The sequence below is a fragment of the Hipposideros armiger genome, unplaced genomic scaffold (assembly GCF_001890085.2).
Source record: "Hipposideros armiger isolate ML-2016 unplaced genomic scaffold, ASM189008v1 scaffold_1473, whole genome shotgun sequence".
NCBI lineage: Eukaryota > Metazoa > Chordata > Mammalia > Chiroptera > Hipposideridae > Hipposideros > Hipposideros armiger.
The window spans coordinates 47,466-66,185 of NW_017732823.1; positions in this window are offsets into that span (position 1 = coordinate 47,466).

Genomic DNA, 18,720 nt, shown 5'->3' on the forward strand with positions numbered 1-18,720 from the left:
CTTTTGTTCTTCAGTCTAGTTGTGGAGGACATTGCTTCACTGGCCCATGTTGGTATTGTCATTGCGCTCTTCCTGGGTGAGGCAATCGGTTGCCGGCCACTGGACGGCCGCTCACAGCGGCTCACGGCAGCTCATGCCAGCTGCCAGCCACTCACGCTGGCTGCCAGCCACTCACAGTAGCTCATGGCAGCCCACTGGAGCAGGGGCTGCAGCCTATGCTGTCACCAGTGACTCATGGCAGCCCAGCTCCAGGTCGAGCTGTTGTTCATCATCTTATGATGATGTTGTTCATCATCTTATCTGTGGAGGGTGCAGCGTCACTGGCCCTCATGTGGGATCTTAACCCTGCTGCTCAGAGCTGGCATCCCAAGCCAACTCTTAACCAATGCACCACACACGGCCAGACCTCCCTCATCATTTTTTTCACTATATGTTTTTGAGTGGTTTTTTTTTCTTAGTAATTAGGCAGTTTCTTATAATTACCATATGACCCATCAGCTGTACTCTGGCATTTTTCCCAGATAAATTAATACTTATGTTTACACAAAATACTGTGGATAAATATTTTTATGAGCTATATGTAATAGTAAAAAACTGGACACAGCACAAATGTCTGTTCAACAAATGAATGGTAAACTATGGTACATAGATGCCATGTATTACTTACTACTCATTTAAAATAAAGAAAAACTTGTTGCACACATTATCTTGATTGAATCTTCAGGGAATTATGCTTAGTTAAAAAAAGTCCAATCCCCAAAACTTATGTAATGGAGAATACCATTTATATGACATTTTTGAAATGATCAAATTTAGGAATGAAGGACAGATCAGTGGTCCCAGAAATGCAGAGAGAGTTAATAGGAGAAAGATAGGTGTGGTTCTAGAAGAGTTACATGTAGGGTTCTTGTTATGGAACTGCCCAGGGTCTTGACTGTGACACTGAATAACACAGCCCACACAGGCAATAAAATTTTATGGAACTCAACACACATACACACAAATGAGTACAAATAAAAGGGGAAATCTGAATGTTTGGCAGATTGGATCAATTTCCATATCTTGGTTGTGATATTGTACTACAATTTTGCAAAATATTACTATTGAGGGGAATTGGACAAAATGTCCATGGAATCTCTGTATTATTTTTTACAACCACATGTGAATTTAAAATTAACTCAATGAAAATTTCTATAGTACTCTGAATATGCGATTACCATATGACCCAGCAATTGTACTCTTGGACATTCACCCCAGAGAAATTATAATTTATGCTTACACAAAAGCTTTTATACTAATGTTCATAGCAACTATTATTTGTAGTAGTAAAGAACTGGAAACAACCTAGGTATCTTTCAATGTGTAAATGGTTAAAGAAACAGTGACACATCTATAACTTGGAGCAATTACTGAGCAATTAAAAGGAATTATTAATATATGCAATAATTTGGATGAATTTGTGGGAATTATGCTGAGTGAAATAAGTCAGCCCCAAGAGCTCACATACTGTATGATTCCATCTACACAATATTTCAAAATGACCCAATTGTTGAGCTGGAAAGCAGATTAACATTTGCCAGGGGCTAGGGATATGGTTCTAGTGGCAAGGCAGTGGATTGTAAAATGACAACATGAGGGGTCTTTGTAGTGATGGAACTACTGTAGATGTGTATAACTGAACCTGCATGTGTGATAAAATTGCTACCTAAATACACACATATAAACAAACAAATACAAATATAGCATAGGAAATGTGAATAAGATTGGTAGATTATGTCTGTGTCAATATTCTGATTGTGATAATGTACTACAGCTTTTCCAGATCTTACAATTTGGGGAAAGTATGTATTTTAAATGGTACTTGGGATCTCTCTATATTATTTTTTACAACTTCATGTGAATCTAAAATTATCTTGAAATAAAACTTTTAAAAAACCAAGACTTAAAAGATTAAGTTGATCTGCATGTAACTTATTTGTCCACCAGAACAAAGTCTAAACCTCTTAGAGATGATAAAATCCAGTACACAACAATATCTCATTCACAAAGCCAGCATCTATTTTTTTACAGTTGATTATGGTTTTAATGTTTTGGAATGTGATGAATTTTATTTGGTTTGCCTTTAGAATACAAAATACTTTAAATGAGGTGAGGCCGGGTACAGTTCCAAGGGAGTAAAAGCAACTGTTTTAATAAATGAGTGGGCTTAAGTCAAGATAAGAACTCCTGTTTATTTCTACTTCATGTTACAGATACTTCAGGCTAAGACTGAACTTAAAATCCAACTGTCTCAGCTTCAGTTTGCGTATGGAGTTCCACGTCAGTTCCAGGTTTTGTCACAGATCCAAATGAAGATTTAGCTTTAGATGGAGTTGTAGCATATTGGCCTTGGGATGCAGCTGCAGCAGATTGAGCTTGGGATGGGATTGTAGCATATTGGCCTTGGGATGAAGTTGTAATAGATTGACCTTGGGATGGAGCTGTAGTAGGTTGATCTTGGGATGGAATTATAGTAGACTGACCTTGAGAAAAGACCATTTTATCCCCAGAAGCAGCTTCTAGTGATGCATGTGTAGCCACTTTAGAGGGAGCTAAAGATTCACCCATGTTAGCTGTTGGTAGACTCTGTAGTTCACCCCTATCAATTACAGTATGAATGTGAGATCTTACTGAATCTGTCACAGATTGATCCTTGGTCCTTCCTGAATAATATACAGAAGAAGAACTCCAGGGCTCAACTGTAGCAGTTGGTAGAAGAACCCATTTGCTATCAGCAGTGTGTGCATCTAAAGGTTCCATTGTATTGACTGCTAGAGAATCCTGGGACTCAGCTATTCTACTAGTGGGTTTGCCTGTTGAAAAGGCGCTCCAGAATCCCACTGTATCATGTAAAGGGAGAGTTCTTGGGGGGGTACTAGCTGTATAAACAGTACGTTGAACCCAGTATCCACCTGTATTTGTAATGGGTTGAGCCAAAGATTGAGCTGTATTGTCCGTCAGGGAACCAAAGTGTCCAGCTGTATTAGCAGTTGTTTGAGCCCATGATCCAGTTGTAATAGTCCCATTGGAACCCTGGGGTTCCAGTTCATAATCTCTAGTAGGACTTATGATTTGATCCAAAGATTTAGCTCTATCAGCCACTGGGTAATCCCAGTGTTCAGCTCTCTCAGCCTTAGAAGGATCATATGATAAGCCTCTGTCAGAAATAGTTTGAGCTAAAGAAGGCTCAGTTGTTTTAGCTCCTAGGGAATTCCATGGATCACCTGTGCGAGGTGAAGGGGAATATTGATATTGAACTGAATTATCTTTAGGATATTCTTGTGGTCCAACAACAGCAATTGTGGTCCACGATGGTTCCCCTAGAAATTTGGTAGCTTGGGAGATCTGGCTTTTTTCAGGGGAAAACTTAGAACTGTCAGAAAAAGAGTCTGCACCATTATAATTAAGGAATGTTGTAGAAGAATTTTTGAGATGCTTGGTTTGTGAAGAAATCCCTAAGCTCCCCTCCAAAGGCTGTATAGAGGACCTATGTGAGGCCAGGTTCAAAAGGTAGCTATGGCCCTGCCTGTCTTGAGGAACATTTTCACTCTCATGAGAAATCCTACAACGTAGGGATGTGGTAAGATCCAATTGGTTCTTGGATGCCTTGATAAACTGTTTTATCCAGGTAAAGTAGGGGGTTGTCCTGATGACAATTGTGGGGTCATAACATATCTTTGAAGTCTCATGTATCAGGCCCACCAGTTCCCAGTGGCTCTTTAGGAAGCATAAGACAGGACTAGCTTGCTGCACCTGAATAAGGAAACCAAGAAATTAAATTATATATATATATATACTTTTATAATTATTATAATAAATATTATAATTTATTATATATGTATGTCACCTATGCAGTCTATGTGCATAAAACTCATACACTGTGTGAAAGATGGAAATAAAGGTAATGGAAGGTCTGTTGTCAAGGATCTCTCAAAGTTTAACAATTTAAGACATGGGCACACATAACTGAAATGGATTAGATAAAGGGAGAACATGGGAAGTGCTAGGACTATTTAGATGAGACAGGTTTTCATACTCACAACCAACTACCTAATAAGCATTGTAGTTAGATGTCTAAGAGTCGTTTCAAACTTACTATTAAAAAAGAACAAAAAACAGAACACCTGATCTTCTTCATACAAAATCTTCCCTACACCTTGCTCTTCTGTTAATGTGCACTCCATCCACCCAACAGCTCAGGTCAAAAACCTTGAAGTCATCCTGATGCCTCTTCTTTCACCCTCTACCACCAGTCCATCAGCAAACAATTTCTTGTGTTATTTTCAATGTTTTTTTTCCAAAATCCCATTCAGAACCACTGGTGCTGCTACCACATATGATCTTTTTATGAAAAGGCACACTTCTTGTCCCCCTTCAGTCTAATCTTAATATAACATTCAGAATTATCCTGTTAAAATATAACACAACATTTCACCCCGCTCAAAACTCTCCAATGGCTCCTCATCTCGATCACATTAAAAGATTAATCCTTACAATGAGTTACAAGGCTCTCCAAGGTCTAGCCCCTTGTTACTTCTTTGATCTCACCTTTTATTCTTGTTACTCTGTCTAGTCTCCAACAGTCACCTGGCTTCCTTTGTGTTACTTAAATGCACCAGATGTATTACCACCTCAGAATCTTTATGTTGCTTTTATCTGCTTGTAACCCTATTCTCCTGAAATCCACGTGACTTGCTTCATCACTTCCTTCATAAAGTTTATTGAAATGTTACTTCTTTATGAATGCCTTTCCTCATCACCTAATCCTAATAAATAGAATTCAGTCCAGATAGCAGCAACTGCATAAGCCTGATTTGTACTACAGGTACTTTAGGCTAAGTTTGATTTTGGAGTCTACTTGTCTCAATTTCAGGTTGCATACAGGATTCAAGGTCACAGTACCTCTTGTTCTATCTATGTTACCTTACTGTATTCTATTTGAAGTCTTTATTACCACTTGCCTTATTATATGTTTAGTTTTGGTCACCCTTTACCAAAAATGTAAGATCAATGAGAATGTGGACTGTTTTATCCTCATTGCCTTAACTTAGTTCAGAGTCTATTGTATCAGAATGGAAATAGTACACACAGGCTCTCTTTCCTAAATAGTTGCATCAGATTCCTTCAGTGGGCTTTCCTTTTTATGCCATTCTTTACACTGTTCGTCAGAGTAATCTCTAAAATGTAAAACTTGCCATGTCAATTCTCTTCTCAGAATCCTTCCATGGCTCACTATTCCCTAAGTGATAATGTATTTGTACCTTAACAAGATAAAAACCTTCATAATTTGTCCTCTGATTATACATGTCTGTATTGCTCCCATCCCATACTTAGACCAGTATTTCTTACATACACCCATGTAGTCTTAGCTTTGTCAGATTTGGCTTATTCTGTTCCTTTTAACATAAATGCCATCCCCTCATTTATACTCCTTACACCATTTCGTTAATGGCTACTGATCTTTTAAGACTACTTCAAAGGTTAATTTCAACACATTTAAAATTTAGCACTGCTAAGTCAGTCAGAGAAAGACAAATACCATATGATCTCACTTACACGTGGAGTCTAAAAAACTGAATAAATGAGAAATGTAAACAGAAATAGTCTCAGAGACACAGAGGAAAAACTGAGGGTTGCTAGTTGGGAGGGGGTGGGTATGAAAGAGAAGGGGAAGGGACGAGTCAATACAAATTGGTAACAACAATATGGCCTCAGGGATAGACAAGACAGTCTGGGGAATATAATCAACAATGTAAATATTTTTTAGGGGGCCAGATGGACTCATGTCTTGTTAGGGAGACCACTTCATAGTCGGTGTAGAGGCCTGACCACCACACTGTATATCTGAAGCTGATGTTGAATAATAATGTATGTCAACTATAATTATATATACATATAGTCACGGGACGTGGAGTAGAGAGTGGGAATGGAGTCACTGGAATTGTAATAGATAAGCATGATATCAGGGGTGGGAGGGCAGTGGATGGGGGAGGGGGGTTGTTACTTTGTGAGGGGTGAAAAGGATAACTATTGCATTGTTCTGTACACCTGAAACTAACAATAAAATTTTAAAAAAATTGAGCACTGCTTTCTTTTATCCTTAGTGCTAACTGCACACTATGCAGATACCTATTATAGGGTATACAGTATGTATTTTTGCTTATTTCCTTTACTGAACTGCCTTCTCTATCTCCTCAAGAGTGAGTTATCTTTGAGGTTAGGACCATGGTTTGTCCCTCTGACATACTGATCAGACCATAAACCATATGATAATTGTGGCCAGTCTGGTTCCTTTATCTCCCCCTATCACACTGTGAGCTCCTTGAGGTCCTATTTCAAGTCTGTTTCTTCTCTATTTCATCAAATACACTTGGTGGTATCTAAGAATTTGCTCCAACTCTTTTTCCAACATTGCATTTGTAGATATTAACACAAGTTCTGATATTCAGTACACATGTACAGAAATATTGGTACTTATCTAAACTCTTGCGACTCTCCACCATGAGACATAGCTACTGCCTTTTGAAATTTGCATTTGCTGTTTCCTCTATCTCTATCTGAAATGTTGTTCCAACCATACTTGCTTAATTAAGTCCTTATCTCTCAAGACTTAGCTCTCAAGGCCTATGACATCCTCCAGTAATTCAGTCCATGACCTCCCATATTCAGGTTAGGGCTTCCCTTGAAGCTTCCTTACTATCACTCATGTGCATGCCATTTAACTGGTCAGTACATGTCCATTAATTTTCATACTACCCTTGTACATAACAATCATCATTGCACAGGGCTTTGTTTTCTATAGCCATTCCATTTATCAATGATGAACTGAGGTGCATGTATGTCTTTTAACCCCCATTCCTAGGTTTAAGCCATACTCCATTAAAGTGGCTGAGGACAGACTTAATAAATAATAATAAAATTAGAGACAGAAAGATCTATTGGGTTGTTGGAAAAGTCATGACGTATTTTTTCTATGTTTTTTGTTGCAAAAATGCTTCATAACTTTTCCAACAACCTAATATTTCCACTAATATAAACAATTCATATCTATTGATCCTTTATTTTGTGTTTCTTATTGGTTTCAAGGGTCTTCCTTGTGGTAAACTTTACACCTTTCAAATATTCAATGAAACTTCCTAGATTCATTTATTTGCCTGGGACCAAAGAACAAACTTCCTTAAAGCCTGTTATCTACAGGTTACCTGCACATTTGTGGAATTTTACATTCCTACTTCCCCCTCCTACTTTTGATGTTGCCCCGGTGAAATAAATACCCAACAGTCTTGTTGCAGCTGGCTCTGAATGCACAAGCCATCAGCCTCAGTCAAGTGGGAATGTCCGTGGTGGCACATTGAGAAGTCCAGCAGTCGTACTGACAGCTTCTTTACTTCTGTGGTTCCAAACTCCTTGTTACCTGAGGGGATGGATGATGGATGATATTGTGAGACCCAGACCACCTAAACTCTGGGCTTGATTTGACATATTCTGTTGAATCAATCACACAGGTTTCCCAAGGCACTCCCCGCTCTCCTTTCTCTTCTCCATTCAGATCATATATTCTTCCACTGTGCTTTCTGAGCTTCCCACACCTCCCTTAACCAGGAAATAAAAAGAGTTCTGCACTGAAAGGTGAGAGATTTAGTCCTGGGAATATCCCCTCCCTTCCTTAGCCTCAATTTACCCTCCAATAAAATGGGGTGATGTGGAATTTAGGATTTTCAATATTTATTCCTGATTCTTTTGCCACATTCACAGAAACTTAGTTTCTTTGCAAAACCAATTGCTAGATTTAAATTCATAAAGCAGTGTACCCTGGCTCCTTTTACTTACTCTGATACTGATACACCTGGCAGATTTCATAATGACACCTGGAACAGCTCTTCAAAGAGATATTAGGAGCGTGAGATAGTGGCACATCATCCTCATATAGAGGCTCTTCCAGAAGGACCACACCTATATCTGCTTTGGCTGGATGTTTTTCAAATTGGGGATCAAAGCTGGGATGGAGGCAGATTTTGTGGCCATGTACAATGCTCTCTGAGTTAACAACTCCTGAAATGCTCAGGTCTGAAGACTCCCTAAAGAAAGAGAAAGAGGGACAAGAATATACTTTTTAAAAATTAAAAAAAACCACATAAGTCATCCATTACACCTCCTTATGTAGGGAATTGTTTAACAGCTTATGTCAAAGTCAAAGGAATGAGATGACCCAGTTTTACCTGTATTTGAAAACATAAGGTTATGTTAATTCTAGAAACTTATTGAATACAGTGTTATTTGTACCACACTGCGCCTGTGCAAGTCTTGGTTCTGAGTTTTTGGCTCCTCCACATCTTCACTGTTCTCCTACCAAATAGTTGACCCAGAGAAAGTCGCTTTGTGTGCCTGGTTCTTAATACCCTCCTCTATACACTGGGAATGGAAGGACTGCTTATTCAAATTCTACTTGTATACATTATGATATATTTTTTCTTTTTTAAAGATTTTATTGGGGAATTGGGGGAGGGAACAGGGTTGGGGATTCGCGAAAGGGGAACAAACAAGTTGCTGTCCTTTTGTTCTTCAGTCTAGTTGTGGAGGACGTTGCTTTACTGGCCCATGTTGGTATTGTGATCACTGCGCTCTTCCTGGCTGAGGCAGATCGGTCACCAGCCATTGGACAGCCGCCCATGGCGACTCACAGCAGCTCACGCTGGCTGCCAGCCACTCACGTAGCTCATGGCAGCCCAGCTCCAGGTCGAGCTGTTGTTCATCATCTTAGCTGTGGAGGGCGAGCGTCACTGGCCCTCAATGTGGGATCCGAACTGCAGCCCTGCTGCTCAGAGCTGGTGCTCCCAAGCGAGCTCTTAACCAGCTGAGCCACTCGGCCAGCCCTATATTTTATTAAATATGCTGTACCCTCCATTAGGACTAACAAATCCTCATCTGTGACTCCTCAGAGCTTAGTTCTGAGCCTGACAAAGGCAGACACTCAATACCTCTTTGTTGAGGAAATGAAGAAGGTGGTGAAGGAGAGAAGGAAAGAGAGGGTAAGGGTGGAAAGATGGAAAGGATGTTAGCTAGGGAGTAGGACCAAGACTATTATCTGACTTCAGTACCAGAAAAGGGTCCATAACAACATGTTCTTCACTCTGTTTCTCTGGAAGGATCCACCAGTAGGAGTACTGAAAGGAAATGTCACCCAACACTCACCCTAGCCCCAAGACCATTGGCTCTGCCCCTACTCACGTGTTCTGCAGACAATTAGCTGTAGAGAGAATCCACCACTTACTCAGGACAAGGCCCTGGCAATTTTCAGACATCGACACCAGCCATGGTAGGTCACTGAAGACAGCCAATGGTGGAATGCTTGGGATCAATGAAGTTGAGCTAACCCACTGCTTCTGAGTTTGTGGCACTGCAAAGAACATGATAGGGAGAGGGAAAGGTTAAGATAGCATGAAAACCAATCTCTTCTCTCAATGTTGACGACATTTCTGATTTTAGAGTTAACCACTAATCTGAATGGCTTCAGCTAGAAAGTTTCTGCTACCCACCAATGTGGCCTAACTTCCTCCGCATGTGTGACTGCATATGTGTGAGTGGGTGTGAGTGTGGTATTTGTACCATGATCATAACCTGATGCTACTGTTCCCCTCTTCTTCTCTGAGCATTTACTAAAGGAAATTTAGAATTAGAAAAAGGGATGGTACCAAAAGATGTCCCATCTGATTAGGGGATAGTAAAAGAGAGGGGAGAAGATAGGGAAAGGGGACAGTCAAAGAAATAGATGTAAAGAGAGGAAGAGGAGTTGTACAAACAAAAGTGGGGAAAGGAGAATAGAAGGCAGTGGAGGAGAGGTGATGAAATAGTTTGGAAAGGAGTAGAAAGTAAAACAGGGAGAAGAGGAGGAACAGGACATAGGTCTTCAGAAATTCAAGGAGAAAAGATGTTCAAGTGTCTATGACTTACTAGCACAACAGCAAGGAACCCAGTACAAAACATGGTAGAGCCAAAGTAAAGCTTTCATCCTGGCTTAAGTGGAAAGAGACACGATGTGTAGCTTCAGGGGCAAATGAAACTCTTGTAGTCTAGTAGTCTAGTATTCTAGGGTTTCTAGGTTACAGGATATCTGACATCATAAAATCTACTGTGAGGTCACTGCTCTCCCTGTTCTGTGGTGACTTAAGGGCTATTTCAGGTGGGGAATAAGAGAAAGTAACACGGTTTAAAATCAAACATACTTTTATTTTTAGGCTCTAAGTTTTAAATTTTTTATTTTATATAGAGAAGAGGTGATATTTGCCTCAGTCTGTTATAACATCTGGCACCATATCATGCTATCACAATATTACTAACTATATTCCCTATGCTGTACATTTCATCTCCATGACTTCTTTGTTTTATACCTGGAAATTTTCACCTCTTACTCCCCTTCACCTATTTTTCAATTACACTTGACATTCAATATTATTTTATATTAATTTCAGGTGTACAGCATAGTGGTTAGACATTTATAGTTTAAGAAGTGATTCCCCCGACTAGTCTAGCACTCAACAGGCACTATGCATTATTATCATATTATTTACTATATTTCCTGTGCTTTACTTTATATTCCCATGACTATTTTGTAGCTACCAGTTTGTGTTTCTTATCCCTTCCCCTTTTCCACCCACACCCCCAACCCCCTCCCTTCTGGCGACCATTAAAATGTTCTCAGTATCTGAGTCTGCTTCTATTTTGTTTGTTAATTTTGTTTGTTAGATTCCACATATAAATGAGATCATATGGTATTGGTCTTTCTCTGTCTGACTTATTTCACTCAGCACAACACCCTCCAGATCCATCCATGCCACCACAGATGGCAAGAACCCATTCCCTTCCCTGGTCGAGCAATATTCCACTGTATATATGTACCACCTCCTCTTTATCCATTCATCCATCCACAGACCACCTTCCTAGGAGGTGTTTGGATAATGCACTGGCCCAATCCAAACCTGGCCTCGTGGGAGGGGCCCTGCTGCAGGCCAAGTTCAGCTGCAATCTGTGCCCTACCTGGGGCCACCTGGCATGTGAACTACAAAGCAATCCATAGATGGCCACTACCCACACTGTGCTTAGAGGTGCCTCGAGAGGCCAAGCTGCAAACCAAGGCCAACTGTCGCTAGTGCCACACTTAGGGCTGCTCAGCTAGAGGTACGGGACACCCTCAAGCCAGATGCTGCTTGTTTGGATTTTGTGAACCTTTGAGAGATTTTAGGAAAGTCCTCAGCATGCGCTAAGGTAGACTGTTTATATGGAAAAGCCACTGGAAGTGGCTTGGGTGGGCCTGAAAGTTGGATGGGGCAGGGTCTTAAGGAATCATGAGGAAGGGGTGAACGGTGTTAGCCAGTTTGATGGAGACTCAGATATAGCACCCACCTGCGTCTGCACACAGGAAGCGGGAGGGTTCAACAAAGAAACAGTGGCTTCTGCCATCTCCTCCATCTGGGAGGAAGCTGCCCCTCCAGCCCTCGTCCTGAGGCCAGACAACTCATTCCCTCCCCATATGTCCCTGGTGCCTTTTGAGCTGCTGCCTGAGTGTTGGAGCTCAGAGCGAGTGAGTCCGTCATCAAGTAAGTCCGTGTGTGGGCCCTTTAAGAGGAGCGCCTGGGAATGCAGCCGCCCCCCATCTCACCCAGCCACAATCTCTGCTGGTTTTGACAGCTGGAAGTTATGGGGACTTCTCTCCCTGGCACTGGAACCCTGGGCTGGGGAGCCTGCTGTGGGGCTAGGACCCCGTGCTCCTCCAGGGGGACCTCTGCAGCCAAGATATCCCTCCCGATTTTTAATGGTCACACGCAAATGTGGGACCAGCCCGTTCCACATCTCTGCCCCTCCTTCCAGTCTCAAGGTGGCTTCTTCTGCAGGTCCTCAGTTGTAGGGCTTCCGCTCAGCAAGATTTCAGGAGGGTCTCAATGATGGTTATTTTGTAGTTTAGTTGTAATTGATGTGGTCCTAAGAGGAGGTGAACACAGCATTTACCTACTCCGCCATCTTGCCCAGAAATCTGTTTTCATTTTCTTTGGATAAATACCGAGAAGTGGAATTTCTGAGTTGTATGGTATATCCATTTGTAGTTTTTTGAGGAATCTCCATACTGTTTTTTATAGTGGTTGCACTAGTTTGCAGTCTTACCAACAGTGCACAAATGTTCCCTTTTCTCCACATCCATGCCAACCAACACTTGTTGTTTGTTGATTTACTGATGATAGTCATTCTGACAAGTGTGAGTTAATATCTCATTGTGGTTTCACTTGTATTTTTCTGATGGTCAGTGACATTGAGCATCTTTTCATATGTCTCTTGGCCATCTTTTTTGAATAAATGTCTTTTCATGTTCTCTGCCCATTTTTAAATTGTATTGTTTACTTTTTCGTTATTGAGTTGTATGAGTTTCTTACATACCATGGGTGCCAAGAAAATGTATACAAGTGGACACTTTGGTCAACATTGCTCAAGCAGTAGTTTGGTGTAATCAGAAGTGTCTGGATGCTGATGGTAACCATTTTGAGCAACTCTTGTAATTGTAGAAGTCAAATGTGACTTGTATTCATCTTTTATTAGTAGTATATATTGAGTATTACAATTTTAGTACAGTTTTCTTTTCTTAAAATGTGTATACTTTTTTTGACACCCTCTGTATTTTGGATATCAACTCCTTATCGGATATATGACTTGCAAATATAGCCTCCCATTCAGTGGGTTGTCTTTTTTATTTTGAGGGGTTTTTTTACATAACTTGTGGTGGTACATCCTTCCTCTTAAGTATTACAGTCAACGCGGTGAGATTTGGGGTCTATAGCACTAAATTTAATTATGTTTTCAGGAGTTTTCAACCAATTACTCCCACCGAAAATCATGAAAACTGACATTGGCACTATTATAGTTATATAAAGAGAGTTGGGCTTAAAGAATACACCATAAGATTTGGCAGAGTACCAAGAATATAGAGGGTCAATATGTTCAGTCAATGGTGAGTGCATGCCTCAGTGTTTCTTATGAGCCCCCTTTTCATCTGTCCTTCTGGTCTTCATATAAATATAATTTCCAGCTAGGAGACAAAATTTGCATATGAAAATCATCCCAGAGGCCAGAGTTCTCCAGGTTATCTATATTTAGGTCAATTCTAATAGTGATAATACAATATCATGCCACTAGGCGGCAACTCTGTGTAATCTCTTGGCTGTGCTTCATGCTGGGATATAAAAGGAATTAATATAAAAGGGAAGATGCATGCAAAAAAAGTCAAACAATTCAGTTTCTTAATGGACATATACAATCAAAACAAAAGGATCGATAACTGATTCGTGCTTCCCACACTCCTTGCTTCCCACATTCCTTTTGCAAAACTCTAAAGGACATGCCTTGCTCCTCCTTCTTGGACAATTTGTTTTAATATATGACATTTCTATCGACCATGTAAGTAAAATATATGAATATATCAATAAATAGAAAGAAAACTTATCCAAAAATGACTTTCTAATGGACATTTGAGTTGCATAATTACCAATGTTTACTTTCAATTTTTCTTTGAAAAATTGAAGCTGTTGTATATAAAAAAATAGACAATACCATGGAAATCACTGAAAAGCTAACAAATTCCAGGAATCAGAGAATTTACCTGTTTTTTCCACTTTATTACTTTGTATGTATAACTAGCTTTATTAGGCTCTTCAACTTCCACAAGATAATGTCAACTCTATTCTCAATTTGCTAATTGTTAAAGAGTGTTTTGATTGGCATTTGAAAATAATGTGCTTCAAGTACTTGTACAAGAGAATAATTTTAAACTAATACTCAATATCCGCGAAAGACTCTGACAAAAGGAAAAATTTATAGAGGATTTATTGAAGTATAACATGCACACATATTTTTTGTGTACTGTAAAATCAGAGAGATGTGTATCTGTACCTGGCTAATATCATCTTTTGTGGTTGTTTCTAAATATCCCTTGGAATTAAGCAATTGGTCTATGTTATGTGTCCAAAGAAATTAATTATATTTCTGTACAGCATAGTATACCTTAATTATTCCAAATAACAATTTATAATTTTTCAATTAGATAGCTTGCACATTTTAATGTATCCATAGTTATTTGATATTTATTGATGCTATTTTAAATGCCATCTTTTAAATTTGTTATTTTCTGTGACCAGCATATTTTAAGATACATTGTTTTCAAAACTATTTTATAAATTTATCTTATATCCAGAAATCATGAAAAAAATCACTTATGAATTCCATTATTTTTCCTATAAATACTTTTTGATATGTACACAATCACATTTGTAAATATAGTCTTTTATCTCTTCCTAATTCTTACTCAGTTATTTGTCTTGCCTGATAGCTCTATCTAGGAACTTTAGTATAATGTTGAAAATCAAATATGATAAGGGGTCATTTGCCTCAATATAACACTGGAAAGAGGTTTCCACATTTTATAATTATATATAATATCTCCCGGAGATATTCTTTGTAAAACAATTTATCATATCAAAGAACTCCACTTCAACTTCTAGGCTGGTAGGAATTTTATTATCAATGGAGTTTGGATTTTATTAAATATTTTTCTTATATCTATTCAAGTTATAAGATTTTGACAACCCTATTAGGTGAGTTGAGAAGAGTTTTATTTCTTTCTATTGTCTGAAAAATATTATAAAATATTAGTACAATTTATCACTTTAATATTAGGTTAATCTCACTGGTGAAGCCATTTGGCCTAGATTTTTATATTTAGGAAGAATTTTTAATATAATTTAAGTAACCTCTGTGTTAGAAGAGAATGCTTATATTTTAATTCTTCTAGAGCCAGTTTGGTAATTTGATTTTACACAGAGTTTATGTCTTCAAAAATTTCAATTTTATTAGTTATTCTTTTAAATAATTTAATAGATTTTATTTTTAGAGTACTTTTAGCATTACAGAAAAATTGATCAGCAAGTACAGAAAAGAGAGTTTCCACATGCTTCTCTCCCTCAGAGTTTCCTCTATGATTGACACCTTACATTAATGTGGTATATTTGTTATAATCGATGAACCCATGTTTATACATTATTAACTAAAGTCCATAGTTTACATTAGCGTTCACTCTTTCTGTTGCACAGTTCTATGGGTTTTGACAAATGCAAATACCATTGCAGTTTCATACAGAATATTTTTGCTGGTCTGAAAATGCTCTGTGCCCTACCTACTCATCCCTCTTTTCTCTCTCTGAGCCTCTGGAAACCACTGATATTTTTATTGATTCTATAGTTTTACCTTTCACAGAATGTCAAATAGTTGGAATAATAGAGATTGGTGGGTTGCATGGTATTGTTATGTTTAGTTTTGTAAGAATCTGCCAAACTGTCTTCCAAAGTGGCTCTACCATTTTGACACCAGCCACAACTGGGACTTCCTGTGGCTTTACAATTATCTTTTAAAATTTGTATATTATCTCTACTAATGTCCCCAGGTATAAGTTATTTCTTCCTATTATTTTATTTCAGTCCTATCAGGTGCTCATAAATTTTGTTTGCCCTTTTAAATAAACATTTCGTTTTATTGATCCTCACTTTTGTATGATTTTCCTATTGTGTTCATTTCTATTTCTACCTGTATTGTTGCTATACCTCCTTCAACTTTAATTGGGGTTATTTGCTATTATTTCTTCTAATTTCCTAATATAGATATGCACAGCATTGATTATCAAGCCTTTCTTTCTCTTTGTATATATGCACTTAAAGTATATACCTCTCTCTAAACACGATTTTTCATGCATGTCACAAGTTTTGGTACATAATAATTTTACCAGTATTTAGTTTTAAATATTTTATAATTTTTATTTTGATTTTTTAACCTAGTATGTTAGTAGTAAGCATTTAATAAATTCCAATAGGGGTTGTCTAGCTAGCTTTCTTTTACTGAGTTCTAACTTAAGCATCACTGTGGTTAGAGAAGCAATTCTTCATAATTTAAATACACTGATATTTCTTGAGACTTGCTTATGGCCAATTATGAGGTCAATTTTTGTAAATATTCTATACACATGTAAAATCAATGTGTTTTCTGCAGTTTTTGGCATGGTGTTATATGTTTATCAATTAAGGAAACTATTACACATGTTTTTTAAATGGTTAAAAGTTTACTGATTCATTTGTTGCCTCTTTTTGTGAATTAATGATAAAGATGAGTTGAAATCTATAGCTATGGTGATGTATTTATTTATTACTAATTATAATTCTGTAAATTATCACTTTATATATATATATATGCCATATTATTAGGTGCATATAAATATCAAGCTGTTAAGTTTCCCTAATCATTAAACATTTTATTATGAAATGTCCTTCTTTGACTCTATTGAAGGGTTTGCATCAGTGGAATACTAATACACATACATCAGTAGGCAAATTTGTCAGTATGAAATCCATGAATAATAAGAATCAACTGTAGATGGGACTTCCAGTCAAGATGGTGGAATAGGTAAATGCAGTGCTTGCCTCCTCTCAACCACATCAAAACTATATCTAAACTACAAAACAACCATCATTCAGAATCACCTGAAGTCTAGCTGAACAGAGTCCTATAACTAAGAACATACAGGAGAATCTATCTCAAGACTTGTAGGAGAGGCAAAGACACAAAACAGGCTGGTCCCACACTCATATCAGACCATTAAAAATCTGGAGGGCTACCTCAGCTGCAGTGGTTCCCCCACCCAGAGGAGTAAGGGATCCCAGCCCCACACCAGGTTCCCCAGCCCAGGGTTCCAATGTCGGGAAAAGAAGTCCCCACAAGAGATAGCTGTGAAAACCAGCAGAAATTGTGGCTGAATGAGATGGAGGGGGAAGGCTGCAGTCCCAGGCACTCCTCTTAAAGGGCCTGCGCATGGACCTACTTGCTAACGGACTCACTCACTCTGATCTCCAGCACTGGGGCAGCAGTTAAAAAGACACCAGAGACATAGGGGGAGGAACTGAATTGCCTGGCTTCTAGGCAAGAGTTAGGGGGCAGCTTTATCCCAGACAGAAGTGCTGGCAGAAGCCATTGTTCTTTTGTTGAGCCCAACGCAGCCTGTACACGCAGGTGGGTACCATATGTGAGTCTTCATCAGCCTTGCTGCCCCACTTTGGTGATTCCCTGAGACCCCTCCCCGCCTAACTTGCAGGCCCACCCAAGCCTCTTCCAGTGGCTTTTCCATACTAACAGCCTGTCTTGGCTCATGCTGTGGACTTTCCTAAAATCTCTCAAAGATTCACAAACCCCAAACAAAGCAGCATCTGGCCTCGGCATGCCCAGAACCTCTTGCTAAGCAGCCCCAAGCCGGGCACTAGTGGCAGCTGGCCTCAGCTCACTGCCTCTCCCAAGGACCTCCAAGCCCAGCACAAGTGGCAACTATCAGAAGATAACTTTATAGCTCATACCAAGTGGCCCCAGGCAGGGCACAGGCAGCAGCTGACCTTAGTTGGACCAGAGTTCCTCCCAAGAGGCTTCAGAACCAACACACCTGGTGGCCAGCTTTAGACCACAGCTTCAGAGTACCACCCAGCCACCTGCATAAATGACACACCCAAAGGGCAGACTGGGCAGGCACCAGAGCTCCACTAAAAAGAATCCTACTCCATAGGGTCAGTCCCTGCACAACAGCTCCTTCACTGTAGTCACCACCAGTCCTCATAGCCAGTCAGCCCAAGGGTCAATCCCTCCCATTTACATGCAAAGAGCAACCAAGGCTCAACTACAACAGGATGGCACACACACCCACAAAAGGGACATGCCTGCAGTACCTGGCTCAGGTGACCAAGGAGACTGTGCCACTGGGCCCCACCAACACCTACTATTTAAGGCCACTCTACTAAGACCAGGAGGCATAACAACCCTACCAAATATATAGAAACAAACACAGGGAGGCAACCAAAATAAGGATGCAAAAACACATGTCTCAAATGAAAGACCAGAACAAAGCTCCAGAAAAAGAACTAAAATGGAGACATACACTCTACCAGACACACAGTTCAAAACACTGGTTATAAGGATGCTCAGTGATCTCAGTGAGAACTTCAACAAAGAGATAAGAAACATAAAAATGGAGGTAGAAAACATAAAAAAGAGCCAGTCAGAAATGAAGAATACAATAACTGAAATGAAGAATACAATAGATAAAATCAACAGTAGGTTAGATAAAGTAGAGAATCGAATCAGCTATTTGGAAGACAAGGTAGCAGAAAACACTCAATCAGAATAGCAAAAAGAAAAAAGAATTCAAAAATTGAGGACAGTTTAAAGGGCCTCTAGGACAACATCACATGTAGAAACATTTGCATCATAGGGGTACCATAAGGAGAAGAGAGAGAGCGCAAGGAATTGAAAACCTGTTTGAAGAAATAGTGATGGAAAACTTCCCTAACCTGTCAAAAGAGAAAAACATACAAGCCCAGGAAGTGCAGAAAGTCCCAAACAACATGAACCCAAACAGGCCCACACCAAGACACATCATAGTTAAAATGCCAAAGGCTACAGACAAAGAGAGACTCTTAAAAACAACAAGGGCAAAGCAGTTAGTTACCTACAAGGGAATCCCCATAAAACCCTCCACTGATTTTGCAACAGAAACTTTGCAGGCCAGAAGGGAATGGCAGGAAATATTCAAAGTGATGAAAAGCAAGAATGTACCCA